Source organism: Mesoplodon densirostris, chromosome 4, assembly GCF_025265405.1.
Source record: "Mesoplodon densirostris isolate mMesDen1 chromosome 4, mMesDen1 primary haplotype, whole genome shotgun sequence".
Taxonomy (NCBI): Eukaryota; Metazoa; Chordata; class Mammalia; order Artiodactyla; family Ziphiidae; genus Mesoplodon; species Mesoplodon densirostris.
This window is the reverse complement of record NC_082664.1, coordinates 129119770-129140016: the sequence shown is the minus strand read 5'-3', so window position 1 is coordinate 129140016 and position 20247 is coordinate 129119770. Positions and strand designations below refer to the sequence as shown.

The 20247-nt window shown below is 41.8% G+C and overlaps 1 protein-coding gene across 3 annotated transcripts in view; it reads left to right on the top strand.

Annotated features, from left to right (window-relative positions):
- The first annotated feature begins 1071 nt into the window (after positions 1-1071).
- ZNF609 (zinc finger protein 609) overlaps positions 1072-20247 on the top strand; it is a 226568-nt gene continuing 207392 nt past the window's right edge. For 2 of the 3 annotated variants that reach the window (XM_060097187.1, XM_060097185.1), the window contains exons 1-2: positions 1072-1165; positions 9806-9886. The gene's annotated coding sequence lies outside the window, so the exon portion shown is untranslated. The remainder of the gene's footprint in view (positions 1166-9805; positions 9887-20247) is intronic. The other variant, XM_060097186.1, reaches the window with a different exon arrangement.

Sequence of the window (20247 nt, the reverse complement as noted above, 5' to 3'; positions counted from 1 at the left end):
TGCAGAGCTAAGATGGTCAAGGACATAATTGAGGCTAAGACTTGAGGATTAAGATAAATTTCTTTTCGCAAGGGAAGGGGGTGGACGTTTTAGGGAAGAGGTGGTGAAAAGTACGATAAGTTTCATGAGTGAGAGGTGAGTGGGAGGGTTCACTTAAACAAGGACAGGATGCCTACTAGATAGTGTGCTGGGCAATCAGATGAATGGCAGATAAGATAAAAGTTACAATAGTTGGAATGGTGGGTTGGAAAAGAACCGTAGGACTTTTAGATAATAAAAGGCAACAAGATTTGGTGATATGGGGTGGTGAGGTGAAAAGTGATATTAGAAGGATTAGAAATGGGTACTTTTAAGAGGAAAACTAGTGGTAATCCTACAAAAGAATTGGAGAACAAAGGATAAAAAATTAGGGGATTGATACTTTGCTGAACCAAGGGATAAAATGGGTGAAACACGATGAGCTGTGCTTGCTCTTGTTCTTTGTGGATGTTCACGTTCAGACCCCTTGTGACCCTTTCCTCTCCCCACGGTTGGACACCTACAGAATTGATGTCTTCCGCATTTAAGGTATGATACTTCCCCAGAGACCTCTCTGCGAGGAAGTCTGGTCCAGCGGGAGTTCTTTCCACGAGGAGAGAGCGTTAGGCTCGAGCTCTCCAATCCAGGTTTCTTCGAGTTTATCTCTGTTTTAACCGGCTCGCCGGGTTTTCCAGCATTCCCAGAGCTCCGAGTCTCTAATCCGGGCTCCGAGTCTCTAATCCGGGCTCCGTGTGACCGCGCGTTCCGAGACCCAGGATTTGGTTCCTCCATCCAGGTTCCGGGTTTCCCCTGCGCTCTACCGCTCCAGACTGCACACCAGCCCGGGATCCGGATCCGAGGGCCCGGTAGTCCAGTGTCCGGGTCTTGCGGGAGGCCCTGGTTGTCCCGGATCGCGGCGGCGGCGGCGGTGGCGGCGGCGGAGGGACCCGCGGCCCCGGACACAGCGGCACCGGCGGGCGGGGCGGAGCGGTGCGAGGAGGGGGCGGAGAGCCGAAGACGAGGCGGGGTGGGGTGGGGGGGGGAGGGGCCGCGGTAACGGATGGCGGCCTGGGCCCCGTAGCAGCGGCGGCTCGACGGCTCGGGGCCCGGGCGGTTGGAGGTGGCGGTTCCCGGGACCGGCCGCGCGGTGAGTCCGGAGCTTTGTGTGGAGCCGGGGTTGGGGGAGGAAAGAGGCGGCAGCGCCGAGGTGGCCAGGGGTAGCGGCGCCTGACAGAGGAAGTGGGGGTTGCGGGGCCGGGGCGGAGCGAGGGGAAGGTGTGTATGGCGCGGGTGGGGGAGGGGGCGTCGAGGGGCGCGGGGTGAAGTTCAAAGCGCGGCCAGGGCCGGTTCCGGCTGAGGGTAGGGGTGCCCGAGAGGGGATTAGGGTCTGGCCAGGTTGTGGGGACAGGCCAGAGAGTTTCAAAGGCGAGTCTGGGTATCTTGAGGGGGCCCAGGGCGACCTGAACTAGTCAGGGAGTTAGGGGGGTTCAGGGCGAGGGTCTGGGAGCAGGACGTTTGCGCAGCCCAGGAGGGGGGAGCAAGGTGGTCGGGAGTGTGCAGTAAGTAGGTTGTGGGTGTGTACTCCTTCCAGTCTTCAGGTCACATTTACTCCTGTCCTTTTCTTCAAGATGGAGGGATTCCTGGGCCTGGCCTTAACTGCTATCCTAGTACCCCCGGGAGGGTTTGTGACCCTGTCCTGTTTGGAAAACCCATGCTGCCCTCTTTTCCCTTTATGTGTAATTACGGTTGGATCATCTCTGTGCTTTGCTCAGATTCTCCTTCCTCCCTCTGGGGTTGAGGAGGAGGAGACACATCTGACCAATTAATGTGTGTTTGTGAAACAGGCAGCAGCAAACAGTCATTTCAGGTTCTAGGAATTAGGCTCACACAGGGTGGAGAGATCAGAGCCCTTCAGGGGGAATATTTCTGAACAAATCACAGATGATTAAATTCTCTAAGAAACAGCTTCCAACCTAAATGAGAGTGGGAAAGATGGGGAAGAAAGCCTGTCTGTTTCCAGCCATGTGTCCAGAGCCCTAGGGGTTGAGGAGAGTCCTCAGTCCCCTACAGGCCTCTCTTTTCTGTATGAGGCTTTGCTCTGCAGCCTTGAGTTAATTTCACCCCTGCTGCTTTGTCTTGGGGGAGGGAGTGCTGGTTTAGGCTGTTGTGAGGAGATGACTGTTCTGCTGCCACGCACAATAGTCGTGTCATTTTATCGGGACTGCTACCCCAGGGCTGAGAACTGCTGCTGCAGAGATAAACCGGTCCCTCTCACCCGCCTATTGTGTACACAGTGAAGGTCATAGGTTCAAGTCTTGTCTGAGAGCTTTGGATATGCTCCATCTCCCAGGCTCCTCAGTACCATTTTCTTCCTTTTCCAGACTGGGGCTTGTCATTGGAGGAGGCCAGACAGAAAGGCTCTTCTTTTTGAGTGAGGAACAATGCAGAGCTCATTGGCACACATTTTTTCAGAAGAATAGGGAATGCCAGCCATGTTGTGCCTGCCTCTTTGGCTAGCCTGTACTAAGTTGAGGAGGAAGAGTGGCTGGGAGACTCAACCCTGATGTTTGTGTCAGACTTTTAAGGAAGAAGTCTCCAAGGGGAGGGTTTTACTCTTGTTTGAGCCAGCATTTTTAATCCTTTTTATAGAGATGGGACACACACAAAGATTTTTGTTTATTCGTTTAGGAATACCACTAAAAACCTGTGCAGGGTTAAGATAGGGAGTCAAGGACCAAGTACCTTTTTAATGGTGACTTCCTGGTCAGAATAATTGCACAACAAAAAAGCCACAGAATTTGCCTATCTGGGCAAGGGCTGGGGAAATGAAACAACTTTCCTTTTTATCTTTATTTTAATTCTGATGAAAGGAGGTGACTTGTTCATTGTGTAGAAAATCCATATGTGCTTCTGTGTTAGGGACAAGTTTGCCAGAGAGATGAACATAAAAAAAAAAAAAATCATTTGAGATCTTGGGAGTTACTAATGACAGAAGGATGAGAACAAGCTAGAAGGAACCCTGTCCTTGCATTTACCTCATAGACGTGCCCAAATAGCATTTAGGTACTATTAATTGGGTAACGAATTATTGTGGGCTAGAAATGAGATTTTCCTTTAGGACATTAAAGAAAACTTTTCTTTAAACAGAGATTAGAAATAAAGCTCATTGTGGGAGGACAGTTGTACACAATATACACTGTACACAATAGCCAACCATTTCCTATAGAGTGTTGTTGAAGAGGAACTTTAGCCTTTGGTTGTGGTAAAGGTCTTTCTGAGGCCCTAAGTCTGACCACGTTGCCTGCCTTTTCTCTTTCAATGAGTTTCTTAAAAATGATGGCTTGCCACTTAGGTGTTGGGCTTTTGCTAGGAGGGAACAGGTTGTTCTGACCTTTATGTTTCATGATGACAGAACTGTCTTAAGGTCTTACTAGAGGTGTTGTCTGTCTTTAGACTGTTTCCAACTATATGTCCTAGGTCTCTGAGTGAAGTCTCAGCTAAACTAAGTCCAAAGCTTTTTGCTCTTGGGCTGTTGGCATTCATTTCTTAATCCTGTCAGGTGACAGTGAAGGCAGAAGCCTCAGATTAAATTTGCCCTGATTAGATTTAGTGGTTTCAGAATTGGGCCCTTGCCACAAGGGGTCTTATAAGTCTTCTGACTGTGACCATATTTCAGAGAGCACTTTGGATTTTTTTCCCCCAGCTTCTTGTTAGAAAATGTTTCCTTGTGAGAAGTCTAGATAGCTGGACAGATTATTGCTTATTTTGTGTGAGGATATGGAAGCATAATTTTGGCTCCTGGTAGTAATTATGTTGCAATTAGCATATAGCAACTAAATGACTGGAACAGTATAATTTGTTGAGGGGTTTACTGATTGCTCTATCAAGTGGAAGTGCCACTCCTTACTTATTTGACTTAGAATACTACTGCCTGGGCTCAGCTGTGGAGACTTAACAAGTACAGGAATGATGTGTGGTCTCTAGAAGTTCACACTCTGTTTCCTCTCTCATCACTGCCAGGTACTGTAGAACCTTCTAGTGCCACTTTCTCCTGCTCCATAGGTAGCTAAGCAATTGTTATTTCCCTTGTGGAAACTGGTCATGGATGGGAATACTGCCAGACAGATGGGGCCACTCTGAGATGAGGCAGCCTTATGTTGTGTGGCAAATTTTCTTTTAAGCAGCTGAATTCTCTCTTCTGCCTGATTTTTAAATATCAGATTCCTTAAAAAAAAAAAACAACCCTGCAAAATACAAAATCACGTAGTGTACTAAACATGCCTTCGGGATATCTCATAAAAGTTGGCTATGACAGACAAAATGAAGAGAGGCGATGCTGATTGGCAGGTTCTGGGCCCACTAAGTGTCAGTGAAGGACTGTTTTCACTAAGGAACAGGTAATTCACCAAAGCACCTGCCTAGCTGGGCATGTGGAATTGGCAGCAGCTGTGCAGTTGAAGAGGGATTATTGAGCAGGTGGTTAAAGAATCACATGCCACAGTGACAAGAAAATACTTGGTCTTCCGTGGTTTAGGTTCAGTTCATATGTGTGAAATTCTTCTTTGTTTCACGTTGCTTAATGCCTGATACTGGTTTGTTAGTGAGATGATAATGGAATAGAGAAAAGAGATTCTTCCTTTTCTCTGTGTTTCTTTTAAATTACTGAGTAGCTTGCCTTAGCATGGTCCTAGACAGCCCTATTGTATTTCTGTGAGTTCTGGCTTTATGCCCTATGAATGGGAAGGGAATAATAGTAATTCAGTGTTTCTAGTACTTGTGTATTAGGGGGATAGGGAATGAGAAAATTCTTTGCTTTTAGGGTGGTGAAAAGGATTTAGCTGCTGGGAGGATACCCAGGTGCAAAGGATGTAATTGACTTTTTGTGTTAAGTCTACCTGACGTATCTTACTCAAGACTTTCACATGTGTTTTTATTTTATGAATGTAATTCTCCACATGAAGTTTGCACCTCTTCTGTTGTTTGTTTTATTCCATTTTTAGTTTCTCCCAGCACCTTTATAACTCTTTTTTTCTGGCTTTGAGATTAACATCACTGTTAGAATCAAGTCATCATCAGAGGGCCAAATCATGCTAAGGAAGTATCTCAACTAAATGTTTATCTTAAAAACAAGTATAGCATTTCCTGTAACTTGGAGGAGGACTTTCTATTTTGAGGTTTTCTGCAAATTCCCAGATTTTCCTTCTAGGTTATCATCTTCTGTTAATATCATTTTATTTTTCTTTCGCATGTTCATGCCATTATAGTAGGCAGTGGCGTATAGCCTAAAATTTATAAACAAGCAACTTGGTGTTTATTTTGTGACTTCTTTAGTGTCCTCCAGTGATTTTCTGTATTGGGCTGACAAGCTGTGTGCTTGAAACACGCGCGCACACACACACACACACACACAATCTAATTGAATTCACAGGGTATTAATTAACAGTTGATTGACAGCAAAGAAGTGACTTTAAATGTTTTGGAGTTCAGAAATCCCTTTTCCAAGTGAAGTGAAGCCTCTGATCTGTCAGAGAGATTGAGACAGAGATTTAGGTAGATGGCTGTCTGTCTGGGTGGATAGAGTTTTTTGATTGATTTAGGGAAAAGGGAGGCAAACAGTGTGACTGAGGCCAGGGCTAGTGGACCACTACAGAGACAGAGACATTTGCAAGAATCTGTTTAAACCTAGTTTGCAACCTAGCTTTAAGTAGGAGCCTAGCAGCCATTTGTATAATGTTCACTTCTGGGAAAAAATATAAACTTCTTTATTTCCCCATATGAAGCCATTGCAGCTGTTTGTTTTAAAGTGTTCACAAACCACCATGTATTTTCCTAGCATTCTCAGTAGTTTGCTTCCTCATGTTTTTTCCCCCTCCCCCATCTCCCATCCACACTCTCTGCTCTGAAGACTTCCCTAGCAGCCTGGAAACACTCTAATTACTGTAGCTATTATAGTCACAACCCAGATCTTCCACCTCCTTCCCACTCACCCCTTTCTATCTTCCTTCCCCCTCCCCTTGCTCTAGCAGCAGGAGTTGAACTGCAGTCTCATGAGCACAGTCAGATCTATGAATGAGCTTTATATCTTGTCAAGGCAGAACTCCAGATCCAACAGGGCTGATTTTTCATGGTTCTCTTGCTGTTTGTTCTTGGATCAGAGTCCCAGAAATAAGAGATGGCAAACACCTATTAGGTCATATCTAATCCATCACTCAGGAGCAAACCTGCGATCTTTCTCTTGTCTCTGTGAGAATTTTTTCCTTCTTTCTTTTGCAGGTGAGAGCTGTCTGATGCCAGGCAAGCTCTGAAACTGCCTTCTTTTTATTGTGCTCTCTGGTCATTAGTGTCAGGCCAATGTTGCTCCCTTGGATTTTTATTCTTATCCCATTTTCAGGATTACTTGCTCCCAGCAAAATCTCCACCCTCTTCAACTTCAGTCCTCTCTTCTTTTTTTTTTTTTTAATTAATTAATTTATTTATTTTTGGCTGAGTTGGGTCTTTGTTGCTGTGCACAGGCTTCGGCGAGCAGGGGCTACTCTTTGTTGCCGTGCGCGGGCTTCTCATTGCGGTGGCTTCTCGTTGCGGAGCACGGGCTCTAGGCACGCGGGCTTTGGTAGTTGCAGCATGCGGGCTAAGTAGTTGTGGCTCCCGGGCTCTAGAGCGCAGGCTCAGTGGTTGTGGCGCACGGGCTTAGTTGCCCCGCGGCATGTGGGATCCTCCTGGACCAGGGCTCAAACCCCTGTCCCCTGCATAGGCAGGCAGACTCTTAACCACTGTGCCCAGGGAAGCCCCCAGTCCTCTCCTCTTGATTGTTGGCACCACATTTGTGGGTTCCTTTTGTACCATCAAGTTATCTATGCCAGAAGTTACCACTTTTCAGACCTTTGCCACAAGAGTCATTGTGGCATTCTCTTAAGGAGTTGCATTTGATGGAGCACAGGACACAAATCCCAGCAGGTGGTAATTAATAAAATGGCTCAGAAAATATGTGCGAGGTTGTGCCCTTAAGAAAGCCCTGTACTGTATGAACAAATGCTCCTTCTTTCTGTTTAAATTGGGGTACTTCCTATTCTAACCCTTTGTTCTCTTTAGATGGATGAATTTTATTTTTGTGTGGCTTAGTTACAGTTAGTTATTTTCTGATTTAATAGTGTAAAATGTTTATTTGCTAATATAGCTTTTCAAAGCATAGAGGAAAAAGCACAGAATTGCAAGTCATAAAACCCAGATCCTGATCACTGTTTTGCCTCTGACTAGCCGTGACTTGTGCTAGTCACTCTTATGTTTTCACTTTCCTTATCTGTAAAGTGAGCATATTAGACATGATCATCTCTAAAGGTTCAATATAGTGTTGAATTTTATGCTATCAAGATTATGATGAAAGAATAGGACAAAAATGGTTGATGGTTGACATAAGTTGGCAGTTTTTTATTATTGTGTCAGTATTCAGAAGGGCAAATAAGTGCAGCCTTAGTTCCTGGGGGCTTGACTCTCACTCCTCTTTGATATGTTTATAAAGTTTATGCTGTGCTTTTTTTTTTTATGAAGTTATCTTCTTTTGGAGAGTCTTGTACCTTCATTCTGCAGGTTCACCAGTTTGTCAAATATACCTTTTTCTAGCCTTCTCAAGCCATAGGAGTGGGCATCAGAAAGCTGTAGAAAAAGAACCTCAGCTTGGGAGAAAGAAATCAAACCTGAAAGGATTTGCCTGATATCATTAAGAAGTAATTTTGCGTATTCAGTCAGGAATCTAAGATCTTTAAATCTCTTATATCTGAAATCTTGAGCCAAGGGACTGATTTTGGAGGTGGTTGGGCATTTTTCCATTTTTGTCCAGTTAGTGGAAAACCTACTTTGAATTAACTTCTTGGGATTGAATAAGAGTTGCCCACTGTTTTGTTTACAAAATAAAAGTATATTTTTAATGCTCAAAATGCAAAATCTGGCAAAGTTTGACCAACACGGGGGATCTCTGAAATACCCCCTAAAAGGGACTGAGCAAATTAAAGCTGATGGGTGACTTTGGGAACTTTGAAATTGGTAGTACAGTTGACCCTTGAACAACACAGGGGTTGGGGCACCCCCCCCTCCCCCAGGGAAGTAAAAAATCCTCATGTAACTTTACAGTTGGCCTTCCAGTATCCAAAGTTCCAACCAACTGCAGGTTGTGTAGTACTGTAGTACGTATTTATTGAAAAAAATCCAGATATAAGTGGACCTAAATTATAGTTCAAACCCATGTTGTTCAAGGGTTAACTGTGATGTTAGAAAATCTTCGCTTTCAAGCAGTTTAAAGGAATAAAATTGTATAACCTAGTTGTTAATTCCCCAAGTTAGGATTTTTTATCAGCATTTTCCAGTTAGTTTTTAGATTTGGAACTTCCAATAGTGGCTATTTATTGAATGTTAAGAAGATGATGGTCTTTCAGTCTTTCTTTCTTTTTGGGGAATGTGTTTAACATGGCAAAATCACATGTTTAAGCTACCTTTGAACATTGGAAGAAGCATTCAGTCTTCTTAAATTTGTACTTAAAACATCCATCTGTCTGTAATAGAAAAATTCAGTGGGAGGAACTATTGTTTATTTTGGACTCATAAAAAGTCCTGGGAGTCTTTTGCTTTATTCCCAGCCATCTGTAGCACATTACTAATTTTCAGGTAATCTAAAGGTTATTTTGAGAAGTGTTCCACTTGAATGAGATTTTTTAAAGATCTGTATTAGAAATATAAGTGGCTTTTGTAGATAGATTTTTTTTTTTAAGTGTCAAATGAAGGGTTTTGAATTGGAAAGTGACCAGTGCCATGCAACCCTTGGAAATCAAACCACACCATGATTGAAATCCAGGTCTGGCAGTTAGGCCACATTGCCTGCTGGTACTGCATTGCATGCTGATACAACATTGCATGTTGGTACCTGTAGTTTCTTAGGCTGCAGTTCAGTATTTATAGAGTAAGGCAGCAGTGTCTGCTCTATTCTATGTACAGAGTAAAGTCAGAGGGCTTTTGGTATGTTATCAGAGTGTTTCTAGTAACATTCCTAGGTAAGCACTTTGGGTTTGGTTAAGATGAACTTTTATTCATGTGAGCAGAAGTGAATGTTCAAGAATGTCCCTTGTAAACTTCAGTTACAAATTCTGAGGTTTGGTGTGAAACTCAGCAAGAATGGTATCAGAAATGGAACTATAGAGAAATTGGAATTGTGAGGCTCATGGGGTCTATGAATCTGAAAGGTATAGTGGGAAGGGGGAAATTTTTCTTCTACTTGGTATTTGCTTTTGAGTGTACCTCCGGTCCATCATTTCTGAAACTTGCTTACCCTTTTCTCTCCTAATCATTACAGTTCTTCCAGTTGCCATGGCACAAAACTTTGGGTTCATATTTGGTTCTTTTTTCTTCCTTACCACCTCATCTAATCATTCACCAAGTTTGAATCATTCTAGATACTTTATCATTTAGCTTCATCTTTTTACCTGACCTAGTTCAGGCCTCCATCTGTATATTATTGTAGTAACCTCATGGTTAATGCTTCTTTCTGTATTACATACTACATACTACTGCAATATTATTATAGTTTTTATTTATTTATTTAGTGAATACAGGCATCCCTTGTCCTACTGTGCTTCACGGATACTGCGTATTTTACAAATTAAAGGTTTGTGGCAAGCCTGTGTCGAGCAAGTCTGTTGGCACCATTTTTCCAGCAACATTTGTTCACTTCATGTCTCTGTGTCACAGTATTTCTCTAATTCTTACAGTATTTTAAACTTTCATTATTATTATATTTGTTAAGGTGATCTGTGATCAGTGATCTTTGATGTTACTGCTGTGACTTGCTGAAGGCTCAGATGATGGTTAGCATTTTAAAATGAAGGTATGTACATTATTTTTAAGACATAATGCTATTGCACACTTAATAGACTACAGTATATAATAAACATAACTTTTACATACACTGGGAAACCAAAAAATTTGTATGACTTGCTTTACTGTGATATTTGCTTTATTGTGGTGGTCTGGAACCGAACCTGTAATATCCCCAAGGTATGCCTGTATTTATTGAGCACTTATGTGCCAGGCCAGACATCATCTCTGTCCTTTCTGGACTTACACATCTAGTTGAGGAAACTAGCAATCATTTAATGAATGTATGATTATGAGCTGAAGTGCTTTGAAAGGAAAGAATTTGTTTCTAGAAGAATATGTAGCAAGGAATCCCAGTGTAGACTTTTAATTTATTAATTAATTTATTTATTTTTGGCTGTGTTGGGTCTTCGTTTCTGTGCGAGGGCTTTCTCTAGTTGCGGTGAGTGGGGGCCACTCTTCATCGCGGTACACAGGCCTCTCACTGTCGCGGCCTCTCGTTGCGGAGTACAGGATCCAGATGCGCAGCCTCAGTAGTTGGGGCTCACGGGCCTAGTTGCTCTGCGGCATGTGGGATCTTCCCAGACCAGGGCTCGAACCCATGTCCCCTACAATGGCAGGCAGATGCTCAACCACTGCGCCACCAGGGAAGCCCCCAGTCTAGACTTTTAAAAACACAGTTCTGATTATTTCACTTCTTGCTGAAAACTTTTAATGACTCCTTACTGCCTATATAGGCCAGCAGTCAAGATCCTCTATAATCTGACCAACGCTGGCCTTCACTCTTATTTCTTTTTCACTCTTTTCCCAGCCATTCCTTCTGCTTGCCCTGCATTTTTCAGTCTCAACACCTTAGTTTTTTTCTTTTCTTTTTTGTTGGAATGCCCTTCCCTGCTCCAAGGCATTCAGCTTTAAATCTGACCCTTCCTTCAACCTACCAAAAAATTTCATCTCCCTCCTGAAGACTTTCTTAACTTTCTTCTTCCCACCCGCCTATATCTCCAGAATTGATTTTGTATTCCTCTGTATCTCTTTAACTCTTTGCTAGGATCTCTGTTATAGCACTGTATCACACCTTGACTTTAATCATATGCGAATATATTTTTTTCCCTACCTCATTCTAAACTCCTAAGAGACCTGAGTCTCTTGTTTCCCATGGCTTCCACCCCAGTGCTTTGAATATAACTTTATGTGTAATGCTTGCTGAATTGAACTGGAATTTGATTTTTGAAAACAGAAACTTCTTGTGATTTTTTTTCAGACCTTCTTTTATGTTAAGGTAACTTGCATTTAACACATTTTATCCCAAACTGAATAACCTAGGAACAAGGCACAGACTGTGAAAGCCTTTAGAAATCCTTCGGACTCAAGGACAAGCATTTGTGCCCTTTAGTCCCTGCAGCCGTACTATGGTTCCATATATCCTAGCTGATGGAAGACTTGAGGGGAGGGGGAGAGGTAGTACATGGCAGACAGAAGCAATGTAGGTCAGTCATGGGAACCAGACTGATTCTGTTAGAGGAATATAGGCATGGTTGGGCCCTCTGGGTATTGTTGACCTCCAAGAGGTCTTTTTAGTTTTTCTTATTTACTTCCTCTGTTCCATAAATATTTATTGGATTCCTGCTATATGTGAGGTCCTGTCCTAGCTGCTTAGGATCTATCAGTGAACAAAATAGACAAAAAAATCCCAACCCCATGGATCTTGTCTTTTAACAAAAGGAAATATAAATAAGCATAATAAATAATTATATAGTGTAAAGAGGGTGATAAATAATGTGGGAAAAAATAGAACAGAGTAAGGGAGATTAGGGGTATAGAGGAAGGATAGATGGGGGAGGTAGGAAGGTTGCAGCTTTTTTTTTTTTTTTTTTTTGCCGTATGCGGGCCTCTCACTGTTGTGAGAGGAGCACAGGCTCTGGACACACAGGCTCAGTGGCCGTGGCTCACGGGCCCAGCCGCTCTGCGGCATGTGGGATCTTCCCGGACAGGGGCACGAACCCGTGTCCCCTGCATTGTCAGGCAGACTCTCAACCACTGCGCCACCAGGGAAGCCCTAAGGTTGCAGCTTTAAATAAGATGGTCAGAGTTGACATCTTTGAGAACTGTGGTGCTAGTGTGTTACTGGTTTGTTAGGCACTTCCCTGAGGGTGCTGAATACTCTTCTGCCCAGAAGAGAGATAGAGGCACTGTCTGCAGTTGTTCCAAAGGGTCTAGCTGACAGTGAGGGGGAAAAATGTTTTTTTCTTGGCTGCTTCCCTGGCTGGCACTCCTGGAAGTTAATCATGGTGAAAACTTCAGTCATGTCTGGAAGACACCAAGGGTAGAACTGGAGGCCTTGTAGCTAGTTCCCTGAGGAGTGGGATTTACTCTTCTGTTGATTGGCCCTCGGGTGCCTAGAGTAATGGGTGAGTTAGGCCTCTGAGTTTTCTCCTTCCTCAGCGGGAAAAGCCCATTATCATGACCTTCCCTCTTTCTAGTGAGACCTCAGCAACTTTGTTTGGGGTAGCTCATTAAAAATAAGTTTTCAGGGACTGTACACTTTGCTCCCAGCCTAAAAATTGAATTTTAAGGTTTGTGCTATTTCGACTTCCTCTCAATGCATAGCTAGCTATGTTCTGGAAATCTCAGTACCTAATTCATTAGCCTGAGGATGAAGATGTCTTATGATGTCTATCTGCTCTCTTGTTTGACTTGTGTTTTGTAAATTTTCTTATAGTTTCCTTGCTTGCTCTTTACTAACCCTTCTACTACTTCATTATTTTTCCTGTTGCCTCTTCCCTTTTTCTTTACATTAAGCTGATAGGAAACAGAAATCCCTTAGGCCAGACTGCCGTTTTGGTAATTGGCTGGAAGCTAAAATTCCTACCTAATGTATGAGAGATGTCTTATTTCTGTCCTTGGGTTATGTAGAATGCAGCTTGTGGACATCAAGCTCTCAGCACGTTTGTTATATTGTATGCTATTTGAGGTAGCTGAGAGGTGCAGGATACCTGTACACTCTATTTTTAGTTATTTATATCATTAGCTTGTGCAGTTGCAGTGCACAAGGAGACCTATTTGCCATTCTGAAAAAATGTGCTATTTTTGATATAAAATTTTAGAATAAAGGTTCTCAATGAACTTGGGGTCAATGCTAAGAAAAATCTGTTAACTTTTAGGCAGATATGGTTCTAATGTTAGGTGAGCCTCTAGGCAGATTTCACATTGCTTTTCTTTGTCAGGATTTGCTGCATATCAGACTTGAAGTCATACGTCCTCACCACATACACTCAAGTGGTACAATAACATAATACCGATATTGTGAACTTTAAAACCAGTGTCTGGTGTAGGCCCTTGCAGTCCTAACAGAGCTAGAAATCCTGGCAGTGTGGATTTCAGATGAGTTCCATAACACTACCTGGCAAAGAGGGAAATGCAGGACAGTGTCTGGTAATATTCTTTTTCTTATGGAGCCTTCCTATAAGAAAGAAATTCAGTTTTAACATTACATTGGGGTAGGTAATATAACAGTGACATTTTCTTCCAACAACAAGTCTATAATATATTTTACCTGAATTTGTGATCTGAAGCATTAGATTTGTTTTAAAGTGTTACATAAACATGATGAGTGCCATTTCTGTCATCCTCATATAATTTTTTTCCCTTCTCCTTTCTTGGTAGGCAAAATAATGATACAGTGGTTTAATTCACAACTCAGATAGTTGATGGAAGGAAACTAATTGTTGAAATGTGGTGCTGCTAGGCTCTGCACTTCATAGGAATGATACAGGTTGCAAGGGATTAAATTTTTATAAGGATCGAAATCCTTACTTAAATAAGAATGTCACAGCCCTAATCACAATAATGTGGCTGAGTTGAAACTGTTAAAGGAGATTGGAGAAGCTGCAGAATTAGGCCAGATAATGATAATGTGGGGTTTATTTACTTATATATAGATTAGTTAAATACTTTATTGACAGCAAATGTGAAGATGTGGTTTTGAGTAAGATAAACTACTTCACACAGTTGGCAGTTTTAGATCCCATAAAGCAAAGAAATAACCTGGATTTTGCTTTGAGGAACAAACAAGAATTGATAAACGTTTCTGTAGGTCAACACTATTTAATAGTAATCATAATCTTGATTAAGCTCAACATTCTTCAGGGAGAGCAGGAATAAAATCTATCATATGGGGGTTCATTTTTAAGAAATTGAGCTTCAGTCAAGTATGTACAGTAGGAAAAGTGGAAAGATTTTAAAAAACATCCCACCGGAAGTTTAAAGACTTAAAAGCCATTTTATTAGAAAGCAAGGGATCAAAAGGACCGTGCAAAACAGATGGTCACTTGGCATAGTCTCAGAGGTTGTGGAGAGGAGAAAAGCATCTTTAAAAAAAAATTTTAAACATTTTCAATCAAGACCAAAGAAGCCCACAAAGTGATGGTGGTTAGTCACACGTGCTGCCTAGAAATTAGGTGAAAGAAAAAAAGATGAATTAGTTAAGCTCTTTGCTCAACTGATGGTAAGAATTTATGTTTGTTTTTGCTTTTTTAAGGAGACATGTTAAAAATGGAAAGGCAACTAGAAAATTGTAAGACTGCTTGATTATGATGTGTAAGATCCATTCAGGGATGAAGACGTTGGAGAATTTCCACTTCTGTTTTTCCTGCTTCCCAAGCAGTTTAAAGCTTCTGGTCAAATGATGATAAATGCTTAACTTTAAAAAAAAAAAATTAGGACACGAATTAATCTTTTTTAATGCATAGAAAGCACAGAAAAATGTACAGAAGTCCCTGGAGTTATCCCAGAAATGGTAATATTTATTTAGTCTTTCCAATACAATTTTCCTAGCTGCCTAGGCTTTTCTTGATCATATCAGTAAATTTGATGAGATTAGATCTATCTACCCAAGAATTGAGAAAGAATTCAAGGATAAACTGTAACTCTTAGTGAAAGTATATCACTTCATGTTTTAAGTGGCATGGTCATTACACTAAGGGACTGGTGTAGATATGTGGTTCTGTCCATAGAAGGGTTTGGAGGTGGAGGGAATAAAATCTATATTAGAAAATTGAAAAATATAAATTAAAGATTGAGATGACTTGGTATCATTCATATCATTTACTGGGGCCAAGGCGATGGGTTAGTTTACATAAGGAGAAGTCACATATGACAAATCATTGACAGTTGTGTGTGGACAGAGTTGTTACCAGTGGACATTGTTTAGTTTTTTGGGTTTTTTTTTTGGCGGTACGCTGGCCTCTCACTGTTGTGGCCTCTCACGTTGTGGAACACAGGCTCCGGATGCGCAGGCTCAGCGGGCATGGCTCACGGGCCCAGCCGCTCCGCGGCATGTGGGATCATCCCGGACTGGAGCATGAACCTGTGTCCCCTGCATTGGCAGGCGGACTCCCAACCACTGCGCCACCAGGGAAGCCCTCGTTTTTGTTTTTTTTTTTTGCTGTACGCGGGCCTCTCACTGCTGTGGCCTCTCCCGTTGCGGAGCACAGGCTCCGGACACACAGGCTCCGCGGCCATGGCTCGCGGGCCCAGCCGCTCCGCGGCATGTGGGATCTTCCGGGATCGGGGCACGAACCCGTGTCCCCTGCATCGGCAGGCGGACTCTCAACCACTGCGCCACCAGGGAAGCCCAGCCCTCGTTTTTGGTTTTTTTTTAAAATATTTATTTATTTGGTTGTGTCGGGTCTTAGTTGCGGCATGCGGGATCTTCGTTGCGGCATGCGGGATCTTCGTTGCGGCATGCGGGATCTTTAGTTGAGGCACGTGGGATCTTTTAGTTGCAGCCTGCGGGATCTAGTTCCCTGACAAGGGATCGAACCCAGGCCCCCTGCATTGGGAGCGCAGAGTCTTAACCACTGGACCAGCAGGGAAGTCCTGACACTATTTAGTTTTAAAAGACTTTTTGTTAAAGTCAGGCCAAAGGCTATTTAAAAACTTTAGTCTTGGAATGGGAGAAAATGTTTTCTTGTGCATTAGCAAACTGACTTTCTGACAGTAAACACTTCTGTGTAGGTCCACAGTCCCTTCTCTGCCGTTCTAAAACCCCAAAGTTCTGAAAGCTGAAAGTTTTTTGTAAGGTAGGCACAAACCTGACTTCAGCTAATGAGGCTATTTATAACCTTTTTTGGTTGTTGTTCTATTTCAAGTAAATATTTATTCATTTTGTTGTAAGAATATTAATGAGTTTCTTGTCAGGGTGCTGTTCCAGTTTCTACTGAGAGTATTAAACTGTGTATGGTATACTAATTATCTCAGCTTTTTATAGGTGAAATAACTGAGGCTCAAATAAGTGCAGTGACTTGCCCAAGATTCTTACACATCTAGGGGGGAGTAAAGAGTAGACTTGAGCTTTTGCTACCTCCTGTTTTGTTTTGTTTTTGTTTCCATTGTACTGTGCTGGTTTCTCATGACCTTACCTCCAGAAACCATCTTGATAAGTTCTTCTAGGTGGAAGGGTTTAAGCAGTGACACTCATTTTATTTGACATTTTAATAAATGTTTTACAGAAGTGACATATTCAGGTTTTCTCATGACATTAAGCTCTTTCAAGTACTTATGTTCCCAAATTGTTCAAGATTATACTTCCGAAATATCTTGGCTATGTGTGGGGAATGAAAACTAGAAGATGAGCTTCAGTGTGCATAGTATTACATTTAAAAGAGACAGAAAGTCCAGGGGACTTCCTTGGTGGTGCGGTGGTTAAGAATCCGCTTGCCAATGCAGGGGACACGGGTTCAAGCCCTGGTCTGGGAAGATCCCACATGCCATGAAGCAAAAAAACCCATGCACCACAACTACTGAGCCTGCACTCTAGAGCCCACGAGCCACAACTACTGAGTCCGCACACCTAGAGCCGGTGCTCTGCAACAAGAGAAGCCACCGCAATGAGAAGTCCACGCACCGCAATGAAGAGTAACCCTCGCTCGCTGCAACTGGAGAAAGCCTGCGCACAGCAACAAAGACCCAATGCAGCCCCAAAATAAATAAATAAATAAAAGAGGCAGAAAGTCCAAACCACTTTGTTAGCGTGAGTAACTTCTAGCTAACAATTATAGCCCCCAAAGGAGACTAGAAATCTTGGTAAGCTATTCCTCAAAAAATTAGCTCAGTGTGCTGCCAGAGAAATGCTAGGCGTCATTAGGAAGAGAACTAAAGAAAGATAAAAATAAACTTCCCTTTATACAAAACCAAGGTTTGTCTTTGTTTGTGATACTGTGCGTTCTTTTCATCCCTAAGAAATACGTATCAGAGCTGGTGACCGAATGAGATGAAGGCTTTAGTGAAGACATGTAAAATGAAAAAAAAAAAACTTCAGCTTTTAAAGACAGAGAGAGTATTGTCAAACCCTATCAGGCGATGAGAAGAACATATAGACTTGTTCACCAGTTCTTAGGATCCTGTATTGGATAGAGAGCACCTTTTCAAATTAGAAATGAATTTAACTTAATTATTGGGTTGCTCTTATCAATAGTAAATAAATAAAATTTGTTAACACTAGAGGTAGTAGAAATTTTAAAAAGGGTCTAGAAGGTTTTCTTGTGTTTTTTTAAAATTAAAACTTCTTATTTTAAGATAATTGTAGGAGTCTCATGCAGTTGTAAGCATAATACAAAGGAATCCCTTGTACCCTTTACCCAGTTTCCCCCAGTGGTAATGTCATGCAAGTATAGTACAATACCACAACCAGATATTGACATTGATACAATCCGCCCAGCTTGTTCACATTTCCCCAGTTTTACTTGTACCCATTTATGAGTGTGCGTATTTAGTCCTATGCAATTTTATTACCACCAGTCAAGATACAGAACAGTTCCATCACCACCAAGGTACCTCACATTGCCCTTTTATAGCCACACCTGCCTCACTTCTGCTACCCCTCTTCCTATCTCATAAGATTTTTGATAAATTATTGGATTAATATATTTTATAATAACCTGTCAAGGGGATCCAGGAATATTTGGGAGAGTGTATCCTTAACTTTTTATAAAATTATTTTATTTTTTAATTTATTTTTTCAGCATTCCAGTTTACTGTATTTATTGTAATGGAGTAATGACCCCTTTAAAAATCAGTGTCCATTGATGGACAGGAAGCAGCTGTTACAATGAAACTAAAATATTTGAATGTTACAAATGAAAAATAAAATTAAATATACAACCTCTGAATAGGAATTGCTTTATGCTCTCTTAGAACTTTGCATCTATTTCTTTTTAATTAATTATATGGAACTATAATAACCATATAAAATTATTTTAAAATGTTTTATTTATCAGATTAATACATGTACATTTTTGTTTTTGTCTTTCCATGAACTTTATATTAAAAGTCAAATAGCAGTATGGCTTTTAATGAAAATCAGTAATCCACTGTTTACCCCTTCCCATCACCAAGTCTCACTCCCACTAGGCACCTGCTTTAAAATTTTCAGTCTTTTTCTTGTATTTACTCCCATATTTCTAACTAATAAATAATATACACCCCTATTGCCCTCCCCTTCTTATCAAGTCAAATGTTTGGTTTCATCAGTATCCATTATTTATTGTGTTAAGTAAATATTTATTACTGAACCATTTAGTATACTACTATTATGCTTGTTTGGTTTTTTTAATTTTAGTTTGGCTGCGTCGGGTCTTAGTTGCAGCACGTGGGATCTTTCATTGCAGCATGCAGGATCTTTTGTTGCGGCGTGCGGGCTTCTCTCTAGTTGTGGCGTGCGGGATTTCTCTTCTCTAGTTGTGGTGTGCGGGCTTCTCTCTAGTTGTGGCATGCGGGTTTTCTCTTCTCTAGTTGTGGCGTATGGGTTTTTTCTCTTCTCTAGTGTGGCACGCAGGCTCCAGGACGCGTGGGCTGTGTAGTTTGCGGCATGCAGGCTCTCTAGTTGAGGCGCGCAAGCTTAGTAGTTGTGGCGCATGGGCTTAGTTGCCCCATGGCATGTGGGATGTTAGTTCCCCAACCATCGATCAAACCCGCATCCCCTGCACTGGAAGGCGAATTCTTTACCATTGGACCACCAGGGAAGTCCCCTGTTATGTTTTCTTATTCAACTTATGTTTTTTTCCAGGATTTAATATCCTTAAGTACCTCACTGTTTTGGGTTTGTTATTAATTCTTTCAGACTCTCCAAAAGACCTATAAATTTCCTCACAATATAGTCAAACACATGGTAATCCTTAAATGTAGTTTCCTTCCTTCCTTCCTTCCTTCCTTCCCTCCCTCCCTCCCTTCTTTCCATCCCCCTAAATATCCTGTGGGGATTGATAGCATGATTCTCTTTTACCGTGATCACATAAAATGCTATTTTAGGACCAGGACCATGATCCAGTAATACAGTCCTTTTATTCATAGGTGTTTACTATTTTACCTTTTTTTTAAATATAATGTGCATATGATAAAGTGCATAAAGTACACCAATCTTAAGTGTACAACACGGTTTTTACATGTGTATATAGCTATATAACTACCATCCAGCTCAAGATAATAGAACACTTCCAGCACCCACAAGGTTCCCTCATGCTTCTTTCCACTCAGTAACCTCCTCCCAGACATGACCACTTTTCTGACTTCTGTCACCTTTGATTCATAGATGTTTAAAATGTGCTAACCGAACGTTTTAAGTCTGATAGAATGTATCATACATTTAAGTACGAGGCTTCCAAGGGATTGGTTATGTCCAGAACTCCTGATCTGTGGGCTAGCCCTATTTTGGATAGCAGCTATGCATGGATGAGACTGAAGGCTGAGAATACTCCAGAACAGTTAGGCATTTTTTAAGAAACGTGGGGACTGGATTGTTTTCTTACTTTTCCCCTAGACTCTTGATAAATCTGTATCCTTTATCTGTATCTTAGAAGAAAGAGGAATCCACACTCTGTTCTAGTAAGTTTGAAGACTGTTAGGTAATTGAGACAGCTTATAACTAGTGACAAATCAAGCTCAAGTAAGAATGGAGATGAGAAATGGCAGCCTTGGCAGTGTTATGATTCTGCCCATTGAGGAAAGCAGTGTTCATTCACTCATTTATTGACCAGAATATTTATTGAGGGAGCACTGTGACCTAAACACTGTTATTAGGATACAATGGTGAGCAAAAGAGATGCAGCCCCTTGCCCTCAGGATGCGTGCAGTCCAGTGGAGGAAACAAATGTTAATCAAATCATCACACGCACTGGGAGGTAGGATATGAGCAGGGAATGTCTGAGGTAGATGCCAAAAGGCAGTAAGGTGGGAATGGGGTGCAGAGGACAGAGTGTGGCCATGAGATGAGGCTGGAGAAGTCAGTCTGGCTTAGATATTCTAAGGGATGTGTGTGTGAATTCCACCATTTTTTATGGTTAGTCTAACAGTGTAGATAGTATCTTTTTTTCTTTT